Source organism: Bos grunniens, chromosome 14, assembly GCF_055505025.1.
Source record: "Bos grunniens cultivar Pamir isolate PY7600 chromosome 14, Bosgru_T2T1.0, whole genome shotgun sequence".
Lineage (NCBI taxonomy): Eukaryota > Metazoa > Chordata > Mammalia > Artiodactyla > Bovidae > Bos > Bos grunniens.
Window position 1 is genome coordinate 70,710,960 of NC_141178.1, and position 23,395 is coordinate 70,734,354.

The 23,395-nt window shown below is 41.5% G+C and overlaps 1 long non-coding RNA gene across 2 annotated transcripts; it reads right to left on the reverse strand.

Moving 5' to 3' along the window:
* Positions 1-3,409: 3,409 nt before the first annotated feature.
* Positions 3,410-17,468, reverse strand: LOC147359656 (uncharacterized). 2 transcript variants are annotated; one of them, XR_015140266.1, is made up of 4 exons: positions 17,336-17,468; positions 7,622-16,026; positions 6,490-6,552; positions 3,410-5,867 (listed from the first exon to the last, which is right to left on the reverse strand). It is a non-coding gene; the product is annotated as an uncharacterized LOC147359656 (long non-coding RNA). The 2 variants fall into 2 exon arrangements; XR_015140265.1 differs by having other exon boundaries at positions 3,410-6,552.
* Positions 17,469-23,395: the final 5,927 nt, after the last annotated feature.

A 23,395-nucleotide genomic window follows, 5' to 3' on the forward strand; every position in this document is an offset into this window, starting at 1 on the left:
TAATGTCCATCTATTTTTAACCAATTGCCTAGCACGCAATTAATGCCCAATAAACTCTTTGTTAAATGAACTAATAAAAGGTAATAAAAGACTTGTGAGTAATCCAAAAGGAACAAATAAACTTGAAATACTTTGTGTGTTGGTATTTCGGGAGGAACTTTGCATTTGAAATCAGAAGTTCCTAATCCAAACACTGGGTCTACTGATAGCTAATTAAGGAATTTCAAACAAATTACTTCCAGTCTTTGAATTTCAGTTTTCTCGAGTATACAAGGGAAGTAAAGAAGTTTGTTATGTGACTCAAATGAGATAATATGTGTGCAAACCCTTGTAAACCAAACAAACATTATGCACGTAGGAAATAGTCTTGGTAATGTGTTCCTTTTTCAACAGCAGGAAATCCAGACCTATCTTCAAAGAGGTATGTGTTACCTAAGGACCTCTCATTGGTGGCAAAAGAGAGAGAGTGAGAGAGTCAGCACAATAATTAATTGGAAAGGTGAGAGGGTAGCATAGAGGAATCCATAATGGGTCGTGTGCAGAGTGAAAGAGACACGAAACAAATGTTGGATGAGATGGCTCCAGTTCAGAACCAAGTCAATGGCAGGAAGCTCCTAAAAATATAAAAGCAGTGTGATTTTGTGAATTTCCACGTCCGATGGCTCAATGGTAAAGAACCCACCTTGCAATGCAGGAGACGCAGGAGCCGTGGGTTTGATTCCCAGGTCAGGAATATCCCCTAAAGGAGGATATGGCAACCCACTCCAGTATTCTTGTTTGGAGAATCCCAAGGACAGAGGAGCCTAGCGGGCTACAGTCTATGGGGTCACGAAGAGTCGGACATGACTGAGCAACTGAACACACACACGTATCATATATATCAGCTCAGACAATCTATATTTCTCATTTCAGCGAACTCATTAGGGAAAAGCAATACACTTTCCAGATAATAAGAATAAAAAAGAATAAGCATCTGTGGACATTTATTGCCTACAAACCAACAATTTCTACAGCTTTTTAAATTTCTGCTTGATGCCATCAAGAACAACACACTGATCCTTAAGTTAACTGCAGTCAGAGAACCACATCTAGAAGAGGTTGTGCAAGCTGGAAAGAATTCCACAGCTAACTTGCTCTTATTTATTGCAGTTTACCCACACAATAGGACTCTTTTATTTAATATGAATGGATCCGAAAGTCAGTTGGTTGATTAAAAATTTTGTTAAAATATATAAATATATTGTATTAATATATGTTTTATTATAGTTGAAAATATATAAATGTTCAATTGGTGACTCATCATTTAACTTAGGGGCCAAGTTTTTCCTTTATAGGTCTGTGATTGAAGACTTAATCATGTTTCCGTAAAATACACCCATTTTGCTTTGTCTTCTAGTCCTAATCTTTCCCTGAATTGGAGTGGTAATTTAAAATACTGGGGAAGAAATTTGAATACAGATTTCTTATAGATTTATTTATAGATTTGTATGAATTTTTAAATTAATTGTTTACAGTTTCCTCAATTATACCTAATTCAATTATCAGGAAGTCTTTATCAAGACTTCCCAGAACATTCAGCCTAAGTTTCACAGACACATCAACTCTCTTTCTGTACTCATATTTCATTAGTTTACATTAATAATTAACTGACATGATAACAATAAATAATATAGCTGTCATAAACAAATTTATTTACAAACACAACCAAGCACAGAATTAAGTACCAAATGTCTACCTTGCCTTTTCTGAAAAGTGCAGAAGTACAGAATACAAAGAAAGCCTTTCTTCTTTTTTTATTTATTTGATTTTAATTGGAGGATAATCGCTTTATAATATTGTGTTGGTTTCTGCCATACATCATCACGAATCAGTCACAGGTATACATATGTCCCCTCCCTCTTGAACCTCCCTCCCAACTCCCACTCCGTCCCACCCCTCTAGGTTGTCACAGATTACTAGATTTGAGCTTCCTGCATCATGCAGCAAATTCCCACAGGCTACCTATTTTGCATATGGTAATATGTATGTTTCAACGCTACTCTGATTGTCCCTCCTTCTCCTTCCCCCACTGTGTCTACAAGTCTGTTCTCTATGTCTGCGTCTCCACTGCTGCCTGCAAATAGATTCATCAGTACCATCTTTCTAGATTCCATATATATGTGCTAATATACAATATTTGTTTTTCTCTGACTTACTTTACTCTGTATAATAGGCTCTAGGTTCATCTACCTCATTAGAACAGACTCAAATGCATTCCTTTTATGGCTGAGTAATTTTCCATTGTGTATATATAACACTTCTTTATCCATTCCTCTCTTGATGGACATCTAGGTTGCTTCCATATCCTAGCTATTGTTAATAGTGTTGCAATGAATATTGGGGTGCCCATGCCTTTTTCAGTTATATTTTTCTCAGGGTATATGCCTGGTAGTGCTATTTCTGGGTGATATGGTAGTTTTAGTTCTAGTTTTTTAAGGACTCTCCATACTCTTCTCCATAGTGGCTGTATCCATTTACATTCCCACGAACAGTTCAAGAGGGTTTCCTTTTTTCCACACTCTTCCCAGCATTTATTGCTTGTAGATTTTTTGATGATGGCCATTCTGACCTGTGTGAGGCGATACCTCTTTGTAGTTTTGATTACTGTCTGAGCATTCTTTCCTTTCCTTGTCCACACAAAATCACTAGAGTTTGGAATACATTTTGGGACAAATATGTACTTGTTTAATTAACGAACCTCAAAGATTTGGTAGCTGAGACGAACTGGAGAAATAAGGTGTTTTAAAACTCATCAACTACAACAAAAAAAATTAGTCTTGGTTTTCAGGGTAGTAATCAGGCATTACTGGAGGAAGTAATCAGACATTATATGCTTCAATATAGCCACCTCAATTTTCTTGAGCAAAAGCAGAAGTCATACTTCTAAGATTTTCAAGTACTTTATCAAGGGTAAGTATTCATATTCTCTTGCCCTTCAAACAATATAGGATCAGTATTTTCTCGGTTCCGTTGATACTAGATAGAGCTATTGACTCTTTTTTATGGCACCATAAAACATGTTGTACTGAAATAAAGGTTTACTTTGCAACTGAGGATTCATGGGCAAGGCTTCCTGCTGACTTCTGAGAACCTTGAACAAGTGTGTCACTGCTGTTGGAGATATTCTTAGAACGAATTAAATATCTTTTACAGAGTACACACACACACACACACACAGAAATGCACGTGCTGTTGAAGAAAGAGAAAGTGTACCATGCACACACTAGTAATTAGATTTCTGCTAAATTAAAAGTTTGCTGAAGTTACAGTTTGCACTGAGACAATCTGTTTCCATTCTGCTAACTTCTGCTCAAAGCAGCCGCTGACCATAAAACCATCTTGCTTTCTTATTCCCCAGAGGCTAGAGAAGATTTTTGTCTCCTGGTAGGGAGAGGAAACTTTGCCAATTTTCTTCTGTGCCTGTAAAGAACAGACAGAAGACAGAGAGCATTCAAAAGAAGATATTCAGCCAAGGAACTTAAGCTCAAGACACTGACTTTGTGGTTCTTCATTCCTTTGACTAAAAGTACAGCATTTGAGTTTCAATGTTGTGAAGCAGGAAGGGAACTTTGTGTTCAGCTAGGCAGAGAGGTATCATGAAAAAGAGACGGGCTCTGGAGTCAGGATTTCTAGACTTGAGTTCCATCGCGATCATTTCCTAGCTATGTGGCTTTGGGCAAGATGCTCTGTGTCCTTGGAGGCTCATTTTCCACATCTGTAAATAGGGGACAGCAAATGTCCCCAATGTTAAGGGTAACATGCTGCTCTCCCCACCAAATTGGATGGAAGATTTCGTGAGTTGTGAAACAGGTATCTGTGAACTGTAAAGAATTAGAGAAATGGACTTTGTTATTGCTACCCAGTTTCACCCCCTTTTTCCCAAAAAGGAAACAAGGACCTAGAGAGGGGAAAGGACTTTTCAAGGTCAGCAGCCTGACTACCAACTAGAGGTCTGCTCCCAGGTCAGGAAACTTCCACACAAAAGTGTACAAAGAACCTTCCAATTATGCAAATTTCTGCCAATGGAGCTATGTTCATCTATGATGTCAAATTCAAGCCTGGGGAGCCAGTCTCCTCGAACCCAGCAGTCAACATTTAGATGGCTAACCTCAGAGTGTCCAGGCTTATACTTTTTTTTTACTGTAAACCAAACCATTTAATCAAAGAACTGGAGCATTTCTTTTCCCCAGCCATCTCATTCTCAGAATTACAGTTGCTGATACAAGTGAACGACTAGTTCCAGTTTGTCTAAGACTTTCCATCTTTTAACACTGAAAGTTCCCAGGAACCTTTTCAGCCATGAGCAGACTGAGACAGTTAGATACCCTCAGTTTCCACTTTTCGCTGAATGTCTATATTGTGACAGACACTTTGCTGAGTACTTATGTTCTTCTTATTCATTCCAAAAATTATGTGGGGCAGGTACAATTATTTCCACTTCACAATATGAGGAACCCCGGTTCAGGGTGATCAAAATCATATGTCTCACGTCACACAGCCAACATGCTTTGGAGCCAGGACCCAGGGTGTTTTGAATCTAGAGTCTGTGTTTTTCCCAGCACAGGTCACTGACTCCCAATATGTCTTGAACATTCTCAGGAAGAGGAGAAGAGTGGACTGCTTTTAAACCAGATTGTTTTACGATCAGCCAGTCATCATGGTCCTGGACGAGTCGGAAGCAACTGTAGTATTTAAACTCAAGTGTGTTAGTGAAAAGACAGATAAGAAGGGGTCAAAATCTCAGTTTGAGTTTCTACCACCTTGCTTCCTGACTTTACCTCTTAAAGTCTTCTTTCCTTATCATACAAAGTGGGGCTAATAAAACCTGTATCAATGTAGTGAGACTCAAAGTTAAGTGTTATAAAAAACACTTTGTAACCAGAAAAACATTAGTAAAAAGAGGTTAACTTGTTCACTGAAGTTTAAATATGGTGTACTATAGAAAGCTAAATACTCTATCTGCCTCTATTTTTTATTTCCCAAAATGTATCCCCACTGTTGGCATCTTCCAAAAATTCTGCACCAGACACGTGTGGTCGCCTACACAGCAGGCATTCTGTCCCTTCCTCATTTTAACAGGATCCTACTTTCCAAATGGGACCAGCACCCTTTCTGATTTCTAATTAGGCTTTATCCAACAAGAGCATGAGTCAATCAGAATCATTGAGACATATGTTAGAGCATCTGAGAAACTGAAGTTCCCTTCACCTTCCCTGGCAAATTTTTCTCTTTCCTATTGGATATTAAGGACAGCTTGAACCTCTAAAACTAACAGAGGTCTTGGAAATATTGAATGAAGGACAGAAGACCCCACATACCATGGAAGCAAAACCCCAAACTGGAAAGGAAAACAGAATATTGATCGTATCAGTTTAGCCTAAAGTCAAATCAAGTACAAATTCCATGTCTGCCTCTTAATGGCCAAGTAACCTTGGAAATGGCCATTATTTATCTGAGTTTTTGTTTCCTCCTCCATAAGAGAGAGATAGTTATATAGTTCTCAGTATGTTGTGGTGAGTGTTCAATTAGACGAGAATTGTCAAATGCCTAGAACAGGACCTGACAATGAGTGAATGCTCTGGCGCTACTGGTAAAGAACTCACCTGCCAATGCAGGAAATATGAGAGAGACAGGCCTGATCCCTGGGAATGGAGGGTCCCCTGGAAGAGGAAAGGGCAACCCATTCCAGTATTCTTGCCTGGAGAATTCCATGGACAGAGGAGCCTGGCGGGCTACAGTATACAGGGTTGCAAAGAGTTGGACATAACCGAAGTGACTTGGCCCACATGCACGCACAGGTATTGAAGGCTTTCCTCATCGCCCGGATCCTAGAGGAGAGACCAGGGCAGTGATATTATAAGGTAAGACTCAAAAATGAGATTCTTATTTGGAACCTTATAAGAAGCAAAGGACTTTGCTCATGCTACTCTGTGTAATATTACACCTCTGCAAAGAAAGGGAGGAGGGGCATGCTAGGCTAAATGATTTCTTACTGCCTTATTTTCATATCTGTTTGCATAGTTCAATTTGCATGTTAATTTTCATACTGATTCACTTCCCCAGAACAACCCTGGACCAATCCCAGATGTAGCATAATATGCTTGTGTGTGTGTGTTTGTGTGTGTGTGTGTAATGTAAAGTGTGTATTTAGGGAGAAGGCAGACATAATCCTGATAAACAGGTGGCTAGGAGGTACAATTTCTGATTACAGCCATCCTGAACCTCCTCATTTCCAATCTCTTTGACCAAATACTAAGGTCCTGGTCTCAGTGTAGAACTCTCTAATCTTAGTAAACGTGAGTGAGAGAGAGAGAGACAGAGAGATCTTATTCTTAGGAGAGACAAGCTCTTCTAGGTCTTCTCTTTCTGCTCAGATGTGTCTTGGAAACCCAAAGGCCCAGCTGACTTCTCTTCAACAACAGCAGTAGATAAGGAAGCAACATGTCTGACCCACTGGAACATCATCCAAAAGGAAATCCTCTCCACGCCTGCAGGAAACTCCCAAGATGACATCTGGCAAGAGAACACAGGCAGCAAGAGGCAGCTACTTTTGACGGCAGGAGCACAAAATCAGAAACTTACAGGCAGCTCTGCCCCTACTGTGCATTTCCCCTTCCCCAGCCCCAGGTCCCTGCCTGTACAGTTGCCTCTCCTAGATAAAGAGCAGTAAGAAATGAGGTCAACATCAGCTCTACTGCTCCCAGCACAATCCTGCAAGCATGCGTTCTAGACCCATGGGACAATAGGAGGAGTGGACCCAGCAGGACTACCATAACCACCCCAGTACTCCTTCCAGAACTCCTCCTTTTATTTCATGGGATCTTTTCTTTCCAACAAAATCTTCTCTGTGTGATATTACCAGATAAACCCAGTCATTCTCTGCTCCCAGTCCCATAATTCTCAAAATGTCCGAAAGGTCCCAATGCATGATTGTTTTCAATGCTTGTCTCCCCTGCCAGGTTGTGAGTCTTCATTTGAATGTTTCAGAGTCTTCATCAAACCACCGAAGAATCAAAGTTCAAAACAGACATGTAGCAGAGATGTATCTTAGCTGTGAGTTGCCCCACTTCCTGCCATTAGAATAGATGCTTAGCCATGGGACCCAATTTCCAGCCATGCAATGAATATGTGCTTGCCTTCTCCAACTACGTTCCCCCCAGAGCTGCACAACACACTTGCTGAGAGCCCCATGTGCTTCTTCAGTGCAGTGGCCCATGCCAGGAGGGAAGGTACTGTCTGTCAGGAATATCACAAGAGTTGCGGGTGCACGCCCAGTGAATTTCACAGCCATGATCATGTATCGTTACTAACCAGAGTCTCATGGAAAGAACAGACCTAGAAGCTCTTTGAGCAGTCACTTGGTGTCTCCATCACCAGCTTCTTCAATGTGTCACACTATTCTATACATAAGCACATTTCTGAAATCTCTAACACATTTCCCATGAGGCCAAAGAGGATAAGAAGATGGGACTGAGTGTGGATGAATGAGTAGATGGAGACATATAGATCCACTCAGGGTGGTTATTCCATGGTGACTTGGTGGAATGTTGTAGGACTCATCAGTGCACAGAATAGTGCTCACCTTCAAGGTGATGGTCTGGACCCTGCTGCTCCCATATCATCTGCGTGTCCTGCTCTGGTTTCTGGCTCTGTCTCTGGTCCCCTATTAACATCAGTTAGAGCCAGCACTTTACAGTCTGAATCTCTGCAACAGAAAACAGCCATTCTCAGGACTGGGTTAGTATCCACAGAAATGACAATGCACAGAAAAGGAGCACATTCTCTGGACCATCCCCTTCTGCCCTGATGAAAAACTATGAATCTTCTTTGATTTCTTTTCAGTAAATGCTGGCCCTCACGCCTCAATGGTATAGTCCTACTTTTCTCCATATCCATTCTTAGCATTTGGGTCTAAGGCACCAGTGTTCTCTACCTTTCTCCTGCACTTCAGCTTCCACCCTTGGCCCCTGTATTCCATCGTCCACCAGCAGCCAGAGTGCACTTGCAGAAACAGGAATGAGATAATCATGTCAGTCCTTTATGTTAAAATAGCTCAATGGCTTCCATCACTCTGAGAACAAAATCAAAACTGTCTACCAAGGACCACATGACTTGTCCAGCCTCCCCAACATCCTCTTGAGCCATTCACTTCCTTTGCTGTGCTTCAGCTCTGTTGTTTGCAAACATACTCATTTTGTTCCTACTTCAGGAACTTTGCACTGCTGACTCCTCCTGCCTAAAATCTTCCCCACCCTATGTCCCAGTTCTTGGGACTGTCTTCTCTTATTTGACTCTCACTAAGCTTTCTACTTTCTGCCACAAACACATCATCTAGTTTAATACTTTAAATAATATTTATTGCCCGTGCTTGTTCTTGTGTTCAGTCGCTCAGTCATGTCTGACTCTTTGCAACCCCATGGACTGTAGCCCGCCAGGCTCCTCTGTCCATGGGATTCCCCAGGCAAAAATACTGGAGTGGGTTGCCATTTCCTCCTACAAGGGATCATCCTGTACTAGGGATCAAACTTACGTCTCTTGCCCTGCAGGCAGATTCTTTACCACTGAGCCACCAGAGAAGCCACACATAATATATCTTCAGTTCAGTTCAGTACAGTTCAGTCACTCAGTTGTGTTCAACTCTTTGGGACCCCATGAATCGCAACACACCAAGCCTCCCTGTCCATCACCAACTCCTGGAGTTAACCCAAACTCATGTCCATCGAGTCGGTGATGCCATCCAGCCATCTCATCCTCTGTCATCCCCTTCTCCTCCTGTCCCCAATCCTTCCCAGCATCAGGGTCTTTCCCAATGAGTCAACCCTTCACATGAAGTGGCCAAAGTATTGGAGCTTCAGCCTCAACATCAGTCCTTCCAATGAACACTCAGGACTGATCTCCTTTAGGGTGGACTAGTTAGATCTCCTTGCAATCCAAGGGACTCTCAAGAGTCTTCTCCAACACCACAGTTCAAAAGCATCGATTCTTCAGCTCTCAGCTTTCTTCACAGTCCAACTCTCACATCCATACATGACCACTGGAAAAACCATACCCTTGACTAGACGGACCTTTGTTGGCAAAGTAATGTCTCTGCTTTTGAATATGCTATCTAGGTTGGTCATAACTTTCCTTCCAAGGAGTAAGCATCTTTTAATTTCATGGCTGCAATCACCATCTGCAGTGATGTTGGAGCCCAAAAAAATAAAGTCTGACACTGTTTCCCCATCTATTTGCCATGAAGTGATGGGACCAGATGCCATGATCTTAGTTTTCTGAATGTTGAGCTTTAAGCCAACTTTTTCACTCTCCTCTTTCACTTTCATCAAGAGGCTCTTTAGTTCCTCTTCACTTTCTGCCATAAGGGTGGTGTCGTCTGCATATCTGAGGTTATTGATATTTTACCCAGCAATCTTGATTCCAGCTTGTGCTTCTTCCAGTCCAGTGTTTCTCATGATGTACTCTGCATAGAAGTTAGATAAACAGGGTGACAATATACAGCCTTGACGTACTCCTTTTCCTATTTGGAACCAGTCTATTGTTCCATGTCCAGTTCTAACTGTTGCTTCCTGACCTGCATACAGGTTTCTCAAGAGGCAGGTCAGGTGGTCTCGTATTCTGATCTCCGGCAGAATTTTCCACAGTTTATTGTGATTCACACAGTCAAAGGCTTTGGCATAGTCAATAAAGCAGAAATAGATGTTTTTCTGGAACTCTCTTGCTTTTTTGATGATGTTGGCAATTTGATCTCTGGTTCCTCTGCCTTTTCTAAAACAAGCTTGAACATCTGGAAGTTCACAGTTCACGTATTGCTGAAGCCTGGCTTGGAGAATTTTGAGCATTACTGTACTAGCATGTGAGATGAGTGCAATTGTGTGGTAGTTTGAGCATTCTTGGGCATTGCCTTTCTTTGGGATTGGGATGAAAAATGACCTTTTCCAGTCCTGTGGCCACTGATGAGTTTTCCAAATTTGCTGGCATAGTGAGTGCAACATTTTCACAGCATCATCTTTCAGGATTTGAAATAGCTCAACTGGAATTCCATCACCTCCACTAGCTTTATTCATAGTGATGCTTTCTAAGGCCCACTTGACTCCACATTCCAGGATATCTGGCTCTAGGTGAGTGATCACACCACTGTGATTATCTGGGTCATGAAGATCTTTTTTGTATAGTTCTTGTGTGTATTCTTGCCACCTCTTCTTAATATCTTCTGCTTCTGTTAGGTCCATACCATTTCTGTCCTTTATCGAGCCCATCTTTTCATGAAATGTTCCCTTGGTATCTCTCATTTTCTTGAAGAGATCTCTAGTCTTTTCCATTCTATTGTTTTCCTCTATTTCTTTGCATTGATCACTGAAGAAGGTTTTCTTATCTCTCCTTGCTATTCTTTGGAACTCTGCATTCAGAAGCTTATATCTTTCCTTTTCTCCTTTGCTTTTTGCTTCTTTTCTTTTCACAGCTATTTGTAAGGCCTCCCCAGACAGCCATTTTGCTTTTTTGCATTTCTTTTCCATGGGGATGGTCTTGATCCCTGTCTCCTGTTCAGTGTCACGAACCTCCATCCATAGTTCATCAGGCACTCTATCTATCAGATCTAGTCCCTTAAATCTATTTTTCCCTCCCACTGTATAATCATAAGGGATTTGATTTAGGTCATACCTGAATGGTCTACTGGTTTTCCCTACTTTCTTCAATTTAAGTCTGAATTTGGCCATAAGGAGTTCATGATCTAAGCCACAGTTAGCTCCCAGTCTTGTTTTTGCTGACTGTTTAGAGCTTCTCCATCCTTGGCTGCAAAGAATATAATCAATCTGATTTCGGTGTTGACCACCTTGTGATGTCCATGTGTAGAGTCTTCTCCTGTGTTGTTGGAAGAGGTTGTTTGCTATGACTAGTGCGTTCTCTTGGCAAAACTCTATTAGCCTTTGCCCTGCTTCATTCCGTATTCCAAGGCTAAATTTGCCTGTTACTCCAGGTGTCTCCTGACTTCCTACTTTTGCGTTCTAGTCCCCTATAATGAAAAGGACATCTTTTTTGGGTGTTAGTTCTAAAAGGTCTTGTAGGTCTTCATAAAACTGTTCAACTTCAGCTTCTTCAGCGTTACTGGTTGGGGCATAGGCTTGTATTACCGTGATATTGAATGGTTTGCCTTGGAAATGAACAGAGATCATTCTGTCATTTATGAGATTGCATCCAAGCACTGCATTTTGGACTCTTTTGTTGACCACAATGGCTACTCCATTTCTTCTAAGGGATTCCTGTCCACTGTAGTAGATATAATGGTCATCTGAGTTAAATTCATCCATTCTAGTCCATTTTAGTTTGCTGATTCCTAGAATGTCGACGTTCACTCTTGCCATCTCCTTTTTCACCACTTCCAATTTGCCTTGATTCATGGACCTAACATTCCAGGTTCCTATGCAATATTGCTCTTTATAGCATTGGATTTTGCTTCTATCACCAGTCACATCCACAACTGGGTATTGTTTTTGCTTTGGCTCCATCCCTTCATTCTTTTTGGAGTTATTTCTCCACTGATCTCCAGTAGCATATTGGGCACCAACTGACCTGTGGAGTTCCTTTCAGTATCCTATAATTTTTCTTTTTCATACTCTTTATGGTGTTCTCAAGGCAAGAATACTGAAGTGGTTTGCCATTCCCTTTTCCAGTGGACCACATTCTGTCAGACCTCTCCACCATGACCCGTCCATCCTGGGTGGCTCCACACAGCATGTCTTAGTTTCATTGAGTTAGACAAGGCTGTGGTCCGTGTGATCAGACTGGCTAGTTTTCTGTGTTTATGGTTTCAATGTGTCTGTCCTCTGACACCCCCTCACAACACCTACCGTCTTACTTGGGTTTCTCTTACCTTGGACGTGGGGTTTCTCTTCACGGCTGCTCCAGCAAAGTGCAGCCACTGATCCTTACCTTGGACGAGGGGTTTCTCCTCATGGTTGCCCCTCCTGACCTTGAACGTGGAGTAGCTCCTCTCGGCCTGCCTGCACCCATGCAGCCGCTGCTCCTTGGACGTGGGGTACTCCACGTGGGGTAGTAATAATATATATTACTAGCTCTTAAATCTATTGTCTCACATGTTTATGAATTGTCTGTCTCCTTCCATAAGAAAACAAAATTTATAAGAGATCAAAAGCTTTAACACCTTCATTTAAAGTATATCCCCCAGAAGCTACTACATTGCTTGGCAATGTCAATCAGTATTCCTTTAATGTATTTCTGAGTGAATGGACAAAACTCAATCTTAAATGAATGCCAGCATTTCATAACTACTGTTCTTTAATCTATTACTAAGTACTAGGGCAATGGCACCCCACTCCAGTACTCTTGCCTGGAAAATCCCATGGATGCAGGAGCCCGGTAGGCTGCAGTCCATGGGGTCGCTAAGAGTCGGACACGACTGAGCGACTTCACTTTCACTTTTCACTTTCATGCTTTGGAGGAGGAAATGGCAACCCACTCCAGTGTTCTTGCCTTGAGAATCCCAGGGACAGGGGAGCCTGGTGGGCTGCTGTCTATGGGGTTGCACAGAGTCGGACATGACTGAAGTGACTTAGCAGCAGCAGCAGCAGCAGCAGCAGTAGATTACAGATTACTAATGCAATCTCAAATCATCAAAGAGTGACGAGAAATTTCTTAAAGAAGTGATTCTGAATCCCAGTCTTACCACTGACTCTATGATTCTGGACAAGTCTCTGGAATTCTCTGTGTTGATTGTCACTTCTAAAATGGAGGAAATAGAAGAAACAGAAATACCTGCCTTATGGAGATGATGCTGATGAGGTAAGTAAGTACAGGTTGGGTGCTCTGAACAGTACCTGGTCCAGGTGATCAATGCAGAAGTAGAATTCATAGGATCTGGCTGTTTCAGTTATTGGAGGAGTCAAAGATAAGAGGTTGAGAATTCAAATCTCGTCAACTGAAGAAAGGATTCACACACAACCACATGTCAACATGGCAGATGCTCAGGGTACAGAAAATTCACCCAACCTGTGTACCCTTTCTTGAGGAACTCGAGTTCAAACAGGAAAAATCAACAGAGACTAACACTAAGAAGTGATGAGTGTTATCTTGGAGGTATGAACAAAAGGCTATAATTCACAGAATGGGATTTGATCCCTTCCAGTCATACAAGGTTTGCATAGACATAGCAGAAAGAGCGACAGCCTCAGCCTTTGAATTGAATCCCTTACAGTGTGTCTCAGAATGCTGGTGGGGGTACCAAAAGTATGCCAAAACCATCAAGAGGAGAATCAGGAGCTAAAAGGACAATTCCACTTAGGCAAATAGCACAAGTCTACCTCTGCTCTAAGCCCCATCCATCTCAGATCTAGCTTAGCCTCCTACAGTGTCTGTCTGTTGGCCAAAGCTAGTTTACAATGCTAAAAGACTAAACTCATCAGGGTGGAAGACAGAACAAACCTGGGTAAAACTGGCAACTGGAAAGACTAAATCATCAATTATAGCCCTGGTCATATAACTATATTAACATTAGTCAACAAGCATTAATTAAGTAAGTTCCCTGCATTACACTGAAAGCCAGTTATACCCTTGGAGTAAGTAACTTCCCTGGCTTGAATTTTGTTCTTTTCTGAAATCTCTAAGGTGTTACAGTTAATTGCATTTGTAAACATTTTAACATCCTTCTCAATTGTACGAAGCACTTCCTTGCTGCTTTAAGGAGAAGATATAGCCACAATTTTACCTTATCTTAGTGATGCATTGTTAAAAACATTAATTTTTTGCTCTATTTAAATAGTGTACAGCTATATTTTCTTAAGGCTCCCATCAGCTGTGTGCTTATGTCTGTTATTTTAGTGCTTCTGTCATGTTCACACTGCTAGTCTGTCCACTGTCACTTTTCCCAATACTTCATATATCTGCTGCTAAAAACTGTTCCCTTAATTCTAATTGTGCTGCTTCTAATCAGATAGCACTTAGATACTAGACAAGCATGTTCACAAGAATTGTTTATCAAAGGGAGACCAAGTGTCCTGGAATAATCATTAAGACTTCCCTATTTCACTGACAAAAGTGTCTAGGTTTGTACAGTAAAATATATATATATAATTATCCAATTTATTTATAAAAGCTGGGAAACAAGAGAAGAATAGAGGTGAGAAGTAAGTTTCCCAAGTTCATAAAGTGGTGACAATCGATTTTGTTTCCTGGGATCTTTTTTCAGTTTTTCAGTAAGGCTGGGAATGGTCAGGTTGTAAAAGAACTAAGTATTGGTTAGAAATAAGATTATCCATAGTAATTTTGGGGCTTCTTTGGTGGCTCAGAAGGCAAAGAATCTGCCTGCAGAACAGGAGATGCAAGAGATTCTAGTTCAGTCCCTGGGTCAGGAAGATCCCCTAAAGAACCCACTCCAGTCTTCCTGCCTGGAGAATCCCATGGACAGAGGAGGCTGGTGGGCTACAGTCCATGGGGTCACAAAGAGTCCGACATGACTAAGCAACTAACACTTTCACTTTCGTTTTGATAGTAATTTTTAACACAGCAAACACAAGTAGGTGTATATACAATAGTAAGCCTTCAACTAACAGCAGGCTGGGAGATAAAATTCCATGTGCCAGATACTTGTTTGAAACTAGCCTACATTAACCCAAACTTTTGAAATGAATCCATTGACTTGTCTATTATTCTTACCCAAAAGAGTTTACTTTGACACATTTCCTCTTTCTTCTGATGCATTTCCTATTCTTCATCCTCTTGTTCTTTCTGCCTTGAATGGGGCCTTGCTCAGTCTTTTAACTCTTCTTGAAAGACATGACTCAGGGCCATTAAAACATAATCCCACCTATACAAAAGCTGTTCACCAGAACCTGGTAGCCAGCCTGTAATATCTGAAGTATCCCTGACTTATCCCAGACTTAGCTCCATGGCCTTGAGCTTTCAGATTGTCCCTTTCAGGACACTGAGGACAGTGGACAGAGTCAGACAGATAGAGGAGTCAGACAGATAGAGGCTCTAGGTATAGCAACTTTGCCGAATTTAAGACCTGGGGCAATGACATTTCTTCTTTAAGCTTCAATTTCCTAATTTGAAAAAATAAAATAATAATGCCAACCTAATAGGGCTTTTTTGAACTGTGGTGTTGGAGAAGACTCTTGAGAGTCCCTTGGACTGCAAGGAGATCCAACCAGTCCATCCTAAAGGAGACCAGTCCTGAATGTTCATTGGACAGACTGATGCTGAAGCTGAAGCTCCAGTACTTTGGCCACCTGATGCAAAGAATTGACTCATTGGAAAAGACCCTGATGCTGGGAAAGATTGAAGGCAGGAGGAGAAGGGGACAACAGAGAATGAGATGGTTGAATGTCACCACTGACTTGATGAACATGAGTTTGAATAAGCTCCGGGAGTTGGTGATGGACAGGGAAGCCTGGTGTGCTGCAGTCCATGGGGTCACAAAGAGTCAGATATGACTGAACTCAACTGAACTGAATAAATAGGGCTTTTTCCTGTATTCTCTGCCTCTCTTGGCCTTCTTGGTCAAGATGCTGGCTGATTGAAATCTAATTAAGTTCCAGGAGGTCCATGACGGGGTGAGGATTGCTATTGAAGGCAGCTCATGGGGTGAAGACTTAGAAGAACAAGTTAATTCCAGATCTTTGGGGAAATTTTAGATTTCAGTGTTAGAAGGACTGGATGGTGTCTAGGGGAACATTTTGTCCTCCTAATCATCCTCACATAAGCCAACCAAGCATCAGGCAATTGATCTGGAAACGCAGAGATCCTAGGAACCCAAAAGAATGACAGCCACAGACCATTAAAATCAGCAAAGGTCTAAGATGCAACAAGAATGAAACCAGATACCTTAAAAACTGTGTTTCCCTCTCCAAGATTCCCAGTGCAGCTCAACACCGTCCTTACTGAGGATGCTTTTACGCCAAGGGTTTGAAACTCTGAGTTCTCTTGTATGTAACTGGACAAAGTTGAGATATCCAGAAGTTAAACCCTTTCATTTATCTGGAAAGAAAAATTCTGAGTTGGGGGGTTGGAGCACAATCACAGAATGCAAAAATGCTCATTTCACCAGTGAGTGCCACTGGGGCTGGATTCAGAAGAGAGTTATAAATGTGTATTACTTGATAAAGAGGCTCCCATCTGGGACACATTTTTTTTAATTGGGGTATATTTGCTTTACAACACTGTGTTAGTTCCTTCTGTACAACAAAGTGAATCAGATATGATCCAGGCAAAGAAAGCGTATTGTTCTGACATTTCTGATTGAGTTTTCAACTCTTTCTTCTCATTACCCAGATTTGGTCTAGAGACTTTGGTCCTGTCCTAAGTAGTTTCTTTTAGTTGTCATCTGGATCCCAGAAATAATTGTGAAGGCATTTAATTTTCATTTCTGTTTAAAAAAAAAAATTGTGTGCACTATTGCTGTGTGGTGTTAATTACAAAGCTTTAGAGAGAAAAAAATATTAAACCCAAAGAATGGCAAAGAAGAATGAGTTCCACTGAGAACACTGGGAAGGAGGTGAACTCTGAGCTAACACCTTGACAGGACTGAGTAGGAAATGACCTCTTAAGGAATCACAGTTGCTTCAGTTAAACTAATACTAATTTGGCAAAAAAAAAAAAAAAAGCCTCTGCCCTTGAGTAGGTTACCCTTCTACTGGAAGAAGGAAAGTACACCAGGAGTAACAAATTCAAATGCCTTCAGGGCTTCCAGTTGCAACAAGATGAATTGTAACAAAGACGTGGGAATGCCTGTGAAAAAGCAGAGCATTCACACCCTTTTTAAAGGTCCTCAAAGTCAGAAATAGTTTACATTTCATGATTGGCAAATAATACCCTTTGGGTGCTGAATTTTCTTAACCTCACACAGATCCCCTTAGAACAGAGTTTCTCAACCTGGGCCCTACTGACATCTGGGGCCAGATAATTTCCTGTTACAAGAGACTGTTCCTTGTAGGATGTTGAGAAGTATCCTCGACCTTTATGCACCAAATGCCACCTGAGAAAGAAGTGCTAAATGTCACAATAGTGAAGAACAACACAAGAGGACAGCCCCACCCCCATCCAACGGTTTTGCAATCACCTTTCATCCCCCAGCAGCTGGGTCAGGAAAAACCTATTATCCTCAATGAACAAATAGAGAAGCAGATGCAGAGTCAAGTTACAGCTGGATATGGCAGCGTCACTATTTAAATCAAGCTTCTTTTGACCTAAAACTGTGTTTTAACCCATCTGACATCATGCCTCAAGCAGAGGATGTTTCAAAGGATAGCATCATTGAGCGGAGACTCAGAGAGAGGACTGGTCTTACCTTCTGTGTTTGAAACATCTCTCCTGCCCTTTCTCTGTCTGCTATTGAAGATGAGCTGAAGAGACAATAGAGCAGTCCAGAGGCTGCTGCAGTCATGCTGATGATAAGCAACAAGGATCTGCACTTAACCACTGGCGTAGGGATATAGAAGATACAGAAAATATTATGAAGAAAAAATTGTCAGGGCTGGTGATTGGTTAAATTAGGACACTAAAAAAAAAAAAAGAACACAGATTCCAGAATTCTAGAAGGATCTGGCATTAGTCAGATCAACATCAAAATCAACATCAGTTGCTTTTACAAACATTTCAAATATCTCAGCAACTTAACAAAGTCAAGGTTATTTCCCATTCACATCGTAGTCCAATTAGGTATCTGGCCAGAAGACTCAGATGCTGTAACTTGGGGATTCCAAGCCCCTGCTTCCTGTAATGCCATCCTCCTCCAAGTCAGAGTTCAGCGAACTATAGTCTATGGACCCAATCCAGCCCCTCCCTGTTTTATAAATAAAGTTTTATTGGAACACAGTCAAATTCACTTGTTTACATAGCACTCGTGTCTGATTTCACACTACAGTGGTAGCGCTGAGTAACTGCTACAGACACCATATAGCCAGCAAAGCCTATAATATTTACTTTCTGGTTTCTTACGGAAAAAACGACTTCTTGGCATCTTCTACTGAATACCCTTCAATCAAGCAATGACTAATAAAAGAAAGTAAGAAAGATTCCCCCAAGAGGTTTTAAGCCAGGTCTGGACATGGCGTAGAACTTTTCTGGGGCCATAGATCTTTTGGCCAGAACTTGTCACAGGGCTGCCCTCCCTGGCAAGGAAGGCTGGACGATGTGGAGGACTCCATGGCTAAGGCTGGGAACTACCAGTCCATCCCATTGATCCATGGCTCTAGACAAAATTCTTTTTGCTTGATTATCATCCTGTGGTTTCCTTAGAATGGAAAAAACCCACATATTCTTGCAAAGTGCTGTAAACAACCATATCTCACTGAGACGCATTAATGACCAACATAAACTACTGAACCCTAAGTTTAAACAAATGTATTATGTGAGTTGATAATAGTAGAATAAACATGACCCCAATTAATGAATTTTCTCAAGAAAATTTTTTCTGAGGAAAATCCCGAGCAAAATTTTTGGCCAACTCAATATATGTTCTTTATTAGTTCAAATAAGGGCATAAATGAAAATTCAATGTAACTCCATAATATGAATATCTACTTCATGCTCAGCACTGTGCCAAGCAGAAAGGAAAATAAAGACATACTGGGTACCTGCTGGGGTCTCATTTTAGGCATGAAATATACAAATATAGAAAAAACAAAAGAAGCATTATTTCTATTCCAAAAGGGTACAGGTTTATCTTTTCATCAGTCTAAAGAAAGAATATACCATGAGGAGTAGGGTGGTTGAGATACACTTCCTGGAGAAGAAAAATAAAAGCCATTATCATTTTTGTGATTTCCATAAAAATTAAAATAAGAGTGAATGGTGATAAAACTTGAAAAATGCTTTGCAATTTAGAAGTCATTATCACTATGTAATATCCTTTCATATTCATCAAAATCCCATGAATTCAGTATCCTCAAGACTGACTAACTTTCACTGAGAACCAGTAAGGGGCTGAGACCTGCTCTGTGAAACGCCGCTTGTCAGGAAAACAGTAGGCCTGAAACGAGGGTTAGATTTATCTTTTTCCTTTATCTTTTTTTCTTTTCCTGATTTCTCATCCTGGGCTCTTTCAACTTTGTCACATTGTCATTAAAAAAAAAAAAAAAAAAAAGGTGTCCTTTGAAAGACTTGCATCGAGGTAACCATGAAGAACTCATGGTGTGCTCCAAAGCAAACAGCAGTCCGGAGAAAGCTTTCCACACAAAGACAGTGAAATTTCTATTGGCTCGAAGATGCCCCAGCCAGGGGCGAGAGAAACGAAGCCGCAGGCTGCAATCACTCCCTGAGGATTGCTCCATCCAGTTCTCAGGCTGAAGGCAGCTTTGAAGTTAAGACGCAACCATCCAGACAGGTAAAGGAAGTGAAACTCCGATGGCTGTCAGTTTTGTCAGGTTCAGATAATGAATTGGGCACAGAATAATTGACCGAGAATAGAGCAGCCCTTTGTGGATGGCTCGGAGGAACTCTGGCTCCTACCTGCTGTCATGTTCCCTGACGCCCAGGCCCCTTCCATTTGTCATCTTGACTCACAGGCAACTAAGACATTAAACTCCTGAACAGCAGAAGAGGTCTGAGTGTGTGACATACACACACACAGCCCGAGCCAGCAGCAGGCTCTCCCAGGAGGCCGGTGGAACAGAGAAATGCCATGTCATGGTGGAAGAAAGACCTGTTATGGTACATTTGAGCCAAGCATTCCCTTAGGATGAGCTAGAGCAATCACAAGGACCAGTTGGGCAAGATTTCTGTTTGGGTGAGGCTACCAGTGGAAATGGGAAGTGAAATGAAATGCAGTTTGCCTTGATCCTAAGGGATAAAGTCCACACCCCTAGCATGACTATAGACTATCCGTGTCCTGGTCCCTGTCAAGCTGAGCAGTCTTTCTGTACCCATATCCTCCTTCCCTGTTTTCCACCAATAGAAGCCTCTCAACACATCACTTACCACATACCTGGGCTTGCTCCCAATTCCAGTCTCCACTATTTGGTATGCCCTTCCCACTTTCTCCAGCTGACAAACTCCTATCCATCTTCCATACTCAGCATTCAATCACAGTTCATCTGTGACAATTTCTGCAACTTGTCCTTTCAGCCATTAGGAAGCCACTCCCTTCACTTTGCAAACACAGCACTTTATATGTCTCACTGCTACAGCATACATCACATTCCACTGAGAAAATGTGTGTTCTTGCCTGGCTCCCTCACTGGTCCGGAAAGTTGAGTGGCACGTAGGAGCCGACACACAAACAGAAATGAGGTAGAAAAATGAGGTTGGATGTTAAAGGTTGTGTGTGTGTGTGTGTATGTTAATCGCTGAGTTGTGTCCAACTCTTTCTGACCCCATGGACTGTAGCCCACCAGACTCCTCTGTCCATTGAATTCACCAGGCAAGAATACTGGAGTGGGCTGCCATTCCCTTCCCCAGGAGATCTTCCCAACCCAGGAATTGAACCCAGGTCTCCTACATTGCAGGCAGATTCTTTGCCATCTGAGCCAGCAGGGAAGTCAAAAGGTTTTAACATGCTGAGATAAGAAACTTGGACTTGATCTGTAGCAAGTGGGAAGCCATTGAAGGATTTAGCATCCGGGAAGAACTTGGTCAAAGTTGGAGCTTGCATGCCTCAGTTGATAAGGCTGTTAGGTGAGTTTCCAGCCCTTCCTTCCACGGAGGAATGAGAGACTGCAGTGCAACAGTGGCCCGTGGATAGGCTTCCAGTGGCCTCCTCATTCCAGGCAAGAAATCACCACTCACAGTCGAAGTCCTTGCAGCCACTGGAAAAAAGCAACTGGACCAGAGACAAGAATAATAGCAGATGAAAGACCCTGGAATAATCCCCCTAGTGTGACCTCTGGCCCTGGGACACCTGCCTATGAGAGAAACTGTGCCTACATCTGTGCCATGTCTCACATTCCCTGAGCCTGGACCCCTTCCAAGCATGATATGTACAGCCAGTGTCAAGCAGAAGAAGAGATAATCAAGTTATTCAGGAGAGGATGGAAAGAGAAAGATAATTTTCCAATGTGGGCTTACATAGTGGATCAGGGTTTATGTTGTTTTCTCACTTCCCCAAACCTCCATGATATCTTCTTCACCCTAAGAAAAAAAGGGATTAGGAAGTGATTCATATAGAAGGAATGGCTGTGTGAGAAGGTTGCCGGGGAGACTGTGCCAAAACTCCTCCTGATGAGCCCCTCTGCTAATGGGACCACTTGACCAAGCAGGGCAGTTTCCTATTTTTGTTCCTGAAACTTCCAAATGTCATGAAAGAGAGAACAGAACCAGACTGCAGCTTGACATGCACAGAAATCCAGAAAGGACTCATTGCCTCTCAGAGGCAGCCTCTTCTCATAGGAAAGTGTAGGTTTTCTGGGTGGACAGACACAGTTCCAAGCCTAGATCTCAAACCCTACTTCCTATGTGACCTCAGCCCACTTGCTAAGCTTTTCTAAGTTTTATTTTTCTCATCTATAAAATGAGGATAATTCTTATGTTTCTGTAATGTTATAGTTAAACTAAGTTACATATTTTAAGTGAGCAGCATGGTATTTAGAATGCACCCAACACATTATATTTATTATTAGAATAGGGTTCCCAGTTGAAAACATCACATCCAAGATGAGTTCCCAGGTTCCAATTTAGTCAGGTAGGATATACTTAAAAAAAAAAAAAAAAAACCCTGTAACATGGAAATCTTATTGTACTAAAAGATGTTTGAGGAGGTAGCTATCCTATTACTATTCAAGATTTTTTCACAGAATCCTTGACTGGCATATAGGAGGTACTCAGGAAATTTTGTTGAATGGTTAGATAAGCAAATTGTTTACTTAAGCAATTTACTACACCATACAAGTATATGTTAAGAATATAAGCCTACAGAAAACAAGTTTGAATGTACAGGAAGTTTATATATACTGGTAAGATCACAAAGGTAAAATTGCCAAAGGATTGAAAGAACAACTCAGAAAAGAGAAATCTGAAATCCTGCAAAACAATGTTCAATAAACCCACAGTTCTATAAACAAAGATACAATAAAGTAGAAATGATTTTTAAACCAATAGCATTCAGTGATGGTCTGGGTCTGGTGAAATGAGACAATTCATTCACAGTTAATCAGAATGTACATGTGTTAAACTTTCTGAAAGGCCATTTATCAGTACAATTAAAATCCCTGAAAGTGTCTCTACTTTTTTACCCAATAATTCTACTCCTAGAAATCTATAGTAGAGAAACATTAGAGTCGTAGACAAAGAATGTCTCTATAGAAATGTTCATCATACTATTATTTATATAATAGCAAACAAAGAGGAGGAAGAGCAAGAAGGAGAGGAGAATGAAAAGAAGAAAAAGAAAGGGAAGGAGGAGGAAGAGGAAAGCAGAGAAGCAGAGTGGAGGTTGGTGAGATAAAATTAAGACAAGGCAGCTCTGGCAAGGAGTTAGATGAGAAATAATCAGAACTAAAGTGTTACATATTTTTATGTTGTTCTAAGGTATAGTATAGAGAAGGCAATGGCACCCCACTCCAGTACTCTTGCCTGGAAAATCCCATGGACGGAGCAGCCTGGTGGGCTGCAGTCCATGGGGTCTCGAAGAGTCAGACACAGCTGAGCGACTTCACTTTCACTTTTCTCTTTCATGCATTGGAGAAGGAAATGGCAACCCACTCCAGTGTTCTTGCCTGGAGAATCCCAGGGACGGGGCAGCCTGGTGGGCTGCCATCTATGGGGTCACACAGAGTCGGACACGAATGAAGCGACTTAGCAGTAGCAGAAGGTATAGTAAAGATACAAAATTTTGACTTTGTTAACATTTGTGTTAAAAGAGCTAGTTGACTCCTAAAATTATAGTCATAGAGCATACAACTGCCTAATGAGTAGAGGAAAAAATGGAAAGATAAAAAAATAATTTTAACAATCATAATCATAATAAACTTAAGATTGAAAAAAAATGAAACATAAAAGGACAATTTGCAAGTGCATAATCAAATTATAAAATAAATCCAAATATATCAGTGTCTTAGTGGACTCTGGGTGCCATAATAAAATACCGTAGACCAGGGGTTCCCAGCCCCCAGGCCGCTTGGCCACCTCTAAGGAACCAGCGCAAAGCAGGAGGTGAGCAGTGCAGGAGAGCAAGCCAGGCTTCACCTGCTGCTCCCCACCACTCCCGTTGCCCCCAAACCATCCCCACACTTCCCAATCCCGGTCCGTGGAAAAACTGTCTTGCACCAAACCAGTGCCTGGTCCCAAAAATGTGGGAACCTCTGCCATTGTCTAAGTGGCTTAAGCAGTAGAAATTGACTTCTTAAAATTCTGGAGGCTGGAAGTCTGAGATCTGGGTGCTAGCATGGTCAAGTTCTGGTGACAACACTCTTGC